Source organism: Xylocopa sonorina, unplaced genomic scaffold (genome assembly GCF_050948175.1).
Source record: "Xylocopa sonorina isolate GNS202 unplaced genomic scaffold, iyXylSono1_principal scaffold0117, whole genome shotgun sequence".
In the NCBI taxonomy this organism is placed as follows: domain Eukaryota; kingdom Metazoa; phylum Arthropoda; class Insecta; order Hymenoptera; family Apidae; genus Xylocopa; species Xylocopa sonorina.
In genome coordinates this window covers 161,955-169,903 of record NW_027490188.1, presented here as the reverse complement: position 1 = coordinate 169,903, position 7,949 = coordinate 161,955, and positions in this window count along the sequence as shown.

Below are 7,949 nucleotides of genomic sequence, written 5' to 3'. Positions count from 1 at the left end.
GCACCATAAAACGCGATATCACATCTCACTTCTATGTTTCATGATAAGATACAATATTCATTGCGAAGTGCCTTGTATACCTCGTATTCACTTCAAAAGAATGTAAATGCGACACTTCCTTTCTTGGATGTAGCGTTTGCAGAAGTCTACGTATCGTAGCAATAGAGTTCTAATGCTTCTCCAAACGCGATATCGCATCTCATTTCTATGTTTCGTGATTAGATATAATATTCATTGCGAGGTGTCATGTATACCTCCTATTCACTTCAAAAGAATGTAAATGCGACACTTCCTTGCTAGGAAATAGCGTCTGCATATGTCTACATATCGTAGCAATGGAGTTCTAATGCTTCTCAAAACACGATATCGCATCTCACTTTTATGTTTCATGATAAGATATAATATTCATTGCGAAGTGTCACTTATACATCGCATACACTTCAAATGAATGTAAATGCGACACTTCCTTGCTAGGATATAGCGTTTGCAGATGTCTACGGTTCGAAGCAATAGAATTCTAATGCTTCATAAATCGCCATATCGCATCCCATTTTTATGTTTCATGATAACATGTAATATTCATTGCGAAGTGTCACCTATACCTCGTACTCCTGTCAAAAGAATGTAAATGCGACACATCCTTGCTAGGAAATAGCGTTTGCAGATGTCTACGTATCGAACCAATAGAGCTCTAGTGCTTCTTAAATCGCGATATCGCATTTCATTTCTATGTTTCATGATAAGATATAATATCCATTTTGCAGTGTTATGTATACCTCGTATTACTTTCAAAAGAATGTAAATGCGACACTTCCTTTGCTAGGAAATAGCGTTTGTAGATGTCTACGTATCGAAGCAATAGAATTCTAACGCTTCTTAAATCGCCATATCACATCTCATTTCTATGTTTCATGATAAGATATAATATTCACTGTGCAGTGTTATGTATACCTCGTATTCACTTCTAAAGAATGTAAATGCGACACTTCCTTGCTAGGAAATAGCGTTTGCAGATGTCTACGTATCGTAGCATTAGTGCTCTAATGCTTCTCAAAACGCGACATCGTTTCTCATTTCTATGCTTCATGATAGTATATAATATTCATTGCGTAGTGTCATGTGTACCTCGCATACACTTCAAATGAATGTAAATGCGACACTTCCTTGCTAGGAAATAGCGTTTGCAGATGTCTACGTTTCGAAGCAATAGAATTCTAATGCTTCATAATTCGCCATATCGCATCCCATTTCTATGTTTCATGATAAGATGTAATATTCATTGCGAAGTGTCATCTATACCTCGTATTCCTGTCAAAAGAATGTAAATGCGACACTTGCTTGCTAGGCAGTAGCGTTTATAGATGTCTACGTATCGAAGCAAGAGATTCCTAATGCTTCTTAAATCGCAATATCGCATCTCATTTCCATGTTTCATGATAAGATAAAATATTCACTGTGCCGTGTTATGTATACCTCGTATTCACTTCAAAAGAATGTAAATGCGACACTTCCTTGCTAGGAAATTGCGTTTGTAGATGTCTACGTATTGTAGAATTAGTGCTCTAATGCTTCTCAAAACGCGATATCGCACCTCATTTCTATGTTACATGATAAGATATAATATCCATTGTGCAGTGTTATGTATATCTCGTATTCACCTCAAAAGAATGTAAATGCGACACTTCCTTGCTAGGAAATAGCGTTTGCAGATGTCTACGTATCGAAGCAATAGAGATCTAGTGCTTCTTAAATCGCCATATCGCATCTCATTTCTATGTTTCATGATAAGATATAATATTCATTGCGAAGTATCATGTATACCTCGCATACACTTCAAATGAATGTAAATGCTTCACTTCCTTGCTAGGAAGTAGCGTTTGCAGATGTCTACGTGTCGAAGCAATAGAGTTCTAATGCTTCAAAAATCGCCATATCGCATCTCATTTCTATGTTTCATGATAAGATATAATATTCATTGTGCAGTGTTATGTATATCTCATCTATTCTTCAAATGAATCTAAATGCGATACTTCCTTGCTAGGAAATAGCGTTTGCAGACGCCTGCGTATCGTGGCATTAGAGTTCTAATGCTTCTCAAAACGCGATATCGCTACACATTACTATGTTTCATGATAATATATAATATTCATTGTGGAGTGTTATGTATACCTCGTATTCACTTCAAAAGTATGTAAATGCGACACTTCTTTGCTAGGAAATGTCGTTTGCAGATGTCTGCGTATCGTAGCATTAGTGCTCTAATGCTTCTCAAAACGCGACATCGTTTCTCATTTCTATGTTTCATGATAGTATATAATATTCATTGCGTAGTGTCATGTATACCTCGCATACACTTGAAATGAATGTAAATACGACACTTCCTTGCTAGGAAAAAGCGTTTGCAGATGTCTGTGTATCGTGGCATTAGAGTTTTAATGCTTCTCAAAACGCGGTATCGCTTTCCAATTCTATGTTTCATGATAGTATATAATATTCATTGCGTAGTGTCATGTATACCTCGCATACACTTCAAATGAATGTAAATGCGACACTTCCTTGCTAGGAAATAGCGTTTGCAGATGTCTGCGTGTCGTTGCATTAGAGTTCTAATGCTTCTCAAAACGCGGTATCGCTTCTCAATTCTATGTTTCATGATAGTATAAAATATTCATTGCGTAGTGTCATGTATATCTCGCATACACTTCAAATGAATGTAAATGCTTCACTTCCTTGCTAGGAAGTAGCGTTTGCAGATGTCTACGTGTCGAAGCAATAGAGTTCTAATGCTTCATAAATCGCCATATCGCATCTCATTTCTATGTTTCATGATAAGATATAATATTCATTGTGCAGTGTTATGTATATCTCATCTATTCTTCAAATGAATCTAAATGCGATACTTCCTTGCTAGGAAATAGCGTTTGCAGAAGCCTGCGTATCGTGGCATTAGAGTTCTAATGCTTCTCAAAACGCGATATCGCTACACATTACTATGTTTCATGATAATATATAATATTCATTGTGGAGTGTTATGTATACCTCGTATTCACTTCAAAAGTATGTAAATGCGACACTTCTTTGCTAGGAAATGTCGTTTGCAGATGTCTGCGTATCGTTGCATTAGAGTACTAATGCTTCTCAAAACGCGGTATCGCTTCTCAATTCTATGTTTCATGATAGTATATAATTTTCATTGCGAAGTGCCATGTATACCTCGCATACACTTCAAATGAATGTAAATGCCACACTTCCTTTCTAGGAAATAGCGTTTGCAGATGTCTACGTATCGAAGCAATACAGTTCTAATGCTTCTTAAATCGTCATATCGCATCTCATATCTACGTTTCCTGATAAGATATAATATTCATTGCGAAGTATCATGTATACCTCGTATTCCTTTCAAAAGAATGTAAATGCTTCACTTCCTTGCTAGGAAGTAGCGTTTGCAGATGTCTACGTATGGAAGCAATAGAGTTCTAATGCTTCTTATATCGCCATATCGCATCTCATTTCTATGTTTCATGATAAGATATAATATTCATTGTGCAGTGTTATGTATATCTCGTCTATACTTCAAATGAATGTAAATGCGACACTTCCTTGCTAGGAAATAGCGTTTGCAGATGTATACGTATCGTAGCATTAGTGCTCTAATGCTTCTCAAAACGCGACATCGTTTCTCATTTCTATGTTTCATGATAGTATATAATATTCATTGCGTAGTGTCATGTATACCTCGCATACACTTGAAATGAATGTAAATGCGACACTTCCTTGCTAGGAAATAGCGTTTGCAGATGTCTGTGTATCGTGGCATTAGAGATCTAATGCTTCTCAAAGCGCGGTATCGCTTTCCAATTCTATGTTTCATGATAGTATATAATATTCATTGCGTAGTGTCATGTATACCTCGCATACACTTCAAATGAATGTAAATGCGACACTTCCTGGCTAGGAAATAGCGTTTGCAGGTGTCTACGTATCGAAGCAATAGAGTTCTAATGCTTCTTAAATCGCGATATCGCATCCCATTTCTATGTTTCATGATAAGATATAATATCCATTGTGCTGTGTTATGTATACCTCGTATTCACCTCAAAAGAATGTAAATGCGACACTTGCTTGCTAGGAAATAGCGTTTGCAGATGTCTACGTATCGAAGCAATAGAGTTCTAATGCTTCTTAAATCGTCATATCGCATCTCATATCTACGTTTCCTGAGAAGATATAATATTCACTGCGAAGTATGACGTATACCTCGTATTCCTTTCAAAAGAATGTAAATGCTTCACTTCCTTGCTAGGAAATTGCGTTTGTAGATGTCTACGTATCGCAGAATTAGTGCTCTAAGCTTCTCAAAACGCGACATCGTTTCTCATTTCTATGTTTCATGATAGTATATCATATTGATTCCAAAGTGCCATGTATATCTCGCATACACTTCAATTGAATGTACATGCGACATTTCCTTGCTAGGAAGTAGCGTTTGCAGATGTCTACGTATCGAAGCAATAGAGTTCTAATGCTTCTTAAATCGCCATATCGCATCTCATTTCTATGTTTCATGGTAAGATATAATATTCATTGTGCAGTGTTATGTATACCTCCTATTCACTTCAAAAGAATGTAAATGCGACACTTCCTTGCTAGGAAATAGCGTTTGCAGTTGTCTTCGTATCGTAGCATTAGTGCTCTGATGCTTCTCAAAACGCGACATCGTTTCTCATTTCTATGTTTCATAACAGTATATAATATTCATTGCGTAGTGTCATGTATACCTCGCATACACTTGAAATGAATGTAAATGCGACACTTCCTTGCTAGGAAATAGCGTTTGCAGATGTCTACGTATCGAAGCAATAGAGTTCTAATGCTTCTTAAATCGCCATATAGCATCCCATTTCTATGTTTCATGATAAGATACCATATCCATTGTGCAGTGTTATGTATACCTCGTATTCCTTTCGAAGGAATGAAAATGCTAAACTTCCTTGCTAGGAAGTAGCGTTTATAGATGTCTACGTATTGAAGCAAGAGTGTTCTAATGCTCCTTAAATCGCCATATCGCATCTCATTTCTATGTTTCATGATAAGATATAATATTCACTGTGTTGTGTTATGTATTCCTCGTATTCACTTCAAAAGAATGTAAATGCGACACCTCCTTGCTAGGAAATTGCGTTTGTAGATGTCTACGTATCGCAGAATTAGTGCTCTAATGCTTCTCAGCACGCGACATCGTTTCTCATTTCTATGTTTCATGATAGTATATCATATTGATGGCAAAGTGCCATGTATATCTCGCATACACTTCAACTGAATGTACATGCGTCACTTCCTTGCTAGGGAATAGCGTTTGCAGATGTCTACGTATCGAAGCAATAGAATTCTGATGCTTCTGATATCGCGATATCGTTTCTCATTTTTATGTTTCATGATAGTATATAATACTCATTGCGTAGTGTCATGTATACCTCGCATACACTTGAAATGAATGTAAATGCGACACTTCCTTGCTAGGAAATAGCGTTTGCAGATGTCTGCGTATCGTGGCATTAGAGTTCTAATGCTTCTCAAAACGCGGTATCGCTTTCCAATTCTATGTTTCATGATAGTATATAATATTCATTGCGTAGTGTCATGTATACCTCGCATACACTTCAAATGAATGTAAATGCGACACTTCCTTGCTAGGAAATAGCGTTTGCAGATGTCTACGTATCGAAGCAATAGAGTTCTAATGCTTCTTAAATCGCGATATCGCATCCCATTTCTATGTTTCATGATAAGATATAATTTCCATTGTGCTGTGTTATGTATACCTCGTATTCACCTCAAAAGAATGTAAATGCGACACCTGCTTGCTAGGAAATAGCGTTTGCAGATGTCTACGTATCGAAGCAATAGAGTTCTAATGCTTCTTAAATCTTCATATCGCATCTCATATCTACGTTTCCTGATAAGATATAATATTCATTGCGAAGTATCATGTATACCTCGTATTCCTTTCAAAAGAATGTAAATGCTTCACTTCCTTGCTAGGAAGTAGCGTTTGCAGATGTCTACGTATCGATGCAATAGAGTTCTAATGCTTCTTAAATCGCCATATAGCATCTCATTTCTATGTTTCATGATAAGATATAATATTCATTGTGCAGTGTTATGTATATCTCATCTATACTTCAAATGAATGTAAATGCGACTCTTCCTTGCTAGGAAATAGCGTTTGCAGATGTAAACGTATCGTAGCATTAGTGCTCTAATGCTTCTCAAAACGCGACATCGTTTCTCATTTCTATGTTTCATGATAGTATATAATATTCATTGCGTAGTGTCATATATACCTCGCATACACTTCAAATGAATGTAAATGCGACACTTCCTTGCTAGGGAATAGCGTTTGCAGATGTCTAAGTATCGAAGCAATAGAATTCCAATGCTTCTTAAATCGCGATATCGCATCTCATTTCAATGTTTCATGATAAGATATCATATCCGTTGTGCAGTGTCATGTATACCTCGCATACACTTCAAATGAATGTAAATGCGACACTTCCTTGCTAGGAAATAGCGTTTGCAGATGTCTGCGTATCGTGGCATTAGAGTTCTAATGCTTCTCAAAACGCGGTATCGCTTCCCAATTCTATGTTTCATGATAGTATATAATATTCATTGCGTAGTGTCATGTATACCTCGCATACACTTCAAATGAATGTAAATGCGTCACTTCCTTGCTAGGAAATAGCGTTTGCAGATGTCTACGTATCGAAGCAATAGAGTTCTAATGCTTCTTAAATCGCGATATCGCATCCCATTTCTATGTTTCATGATAAGATATAATATCCATTGTGCTGTGTTATGTATACCTCGTATTCACCTCAAACGAATGTAAATGCGATACATCCTTGCTAGGAAATACCGTTTGCAGATGTCTGCGTATCGTGGCATTAGAGTTCTAATGCTTCTCAAAACGCGGTATCGCTTTCCAATTCTATGTTTCATGATAGTATATAATATTCATTGCGTAGTGTCATGTATACCTCGCATACACTTCAAATGAATGTAAATGCGACACTTCCTTGCTAGGAAATAGCGTTTGCAGATGTCTACGTATCGAAGCAATAGAGTTATATTGCTTCTTAAATCGCGATATCGCATCCCATTTCTATGTTTCAATGATGAGATATAATTTCCATTGTGCTGTGTTAAGTTATACCTCGTATTCACCTCAAAAGAATGTAAATTGCGACACTTGCTTGCTAGGAAATAGCGTTTGCAGATGTCTACGTATCGAAGCAATAGAGTTCTAATGCTTCTTAAATCTTCATATCGCATCTCCATATCTACGTTTCCCGATAAGATATAATATTCATTGCGAAGTATCATGTATACCTCGTATTCCTTTCAAAAAGAATGTAAATGCTTCACTTCTTGCTAGGAAGTAGCGTTTGCAGATGTCTACGTATCGAAGCAATAAGAGTTCTAATGCTACTTAAATCGCCATATCGCAATCTCATTTCTATGTTTCATGGTAAGATATAATATTCATAGTGCAGTGTTATGTATACCTCGTATTCATTTTCAAAAGAATGTAAATGCGACACTTCCTTGCTAGGAAATAGCGTTTGCAGCTGTCTACGTATCGTAGCATTAGTGCTCTAATGCTTCTCAAAACGCGACATCGTTTCTCATTTCTATGTTTCATGATAGTATATCATATTGATTGCAAAGTGCCATGTATATCGCGCACACACTTCAATTGAATGTACATGCGACATTTCCTTGCAAGGAAGTAGCGTTTGCAGATGTCTACGTATCGAAGCAGTAGAGTTCTAATGCTTCTTAAATCTTCATATCGCATCTCATTTCTATGTTTCATGGTAAGATATAATACTCATTGTGCAGTGTTATGTATACTTCGTATTCACTTCAAAAGAATGTAAATGCGA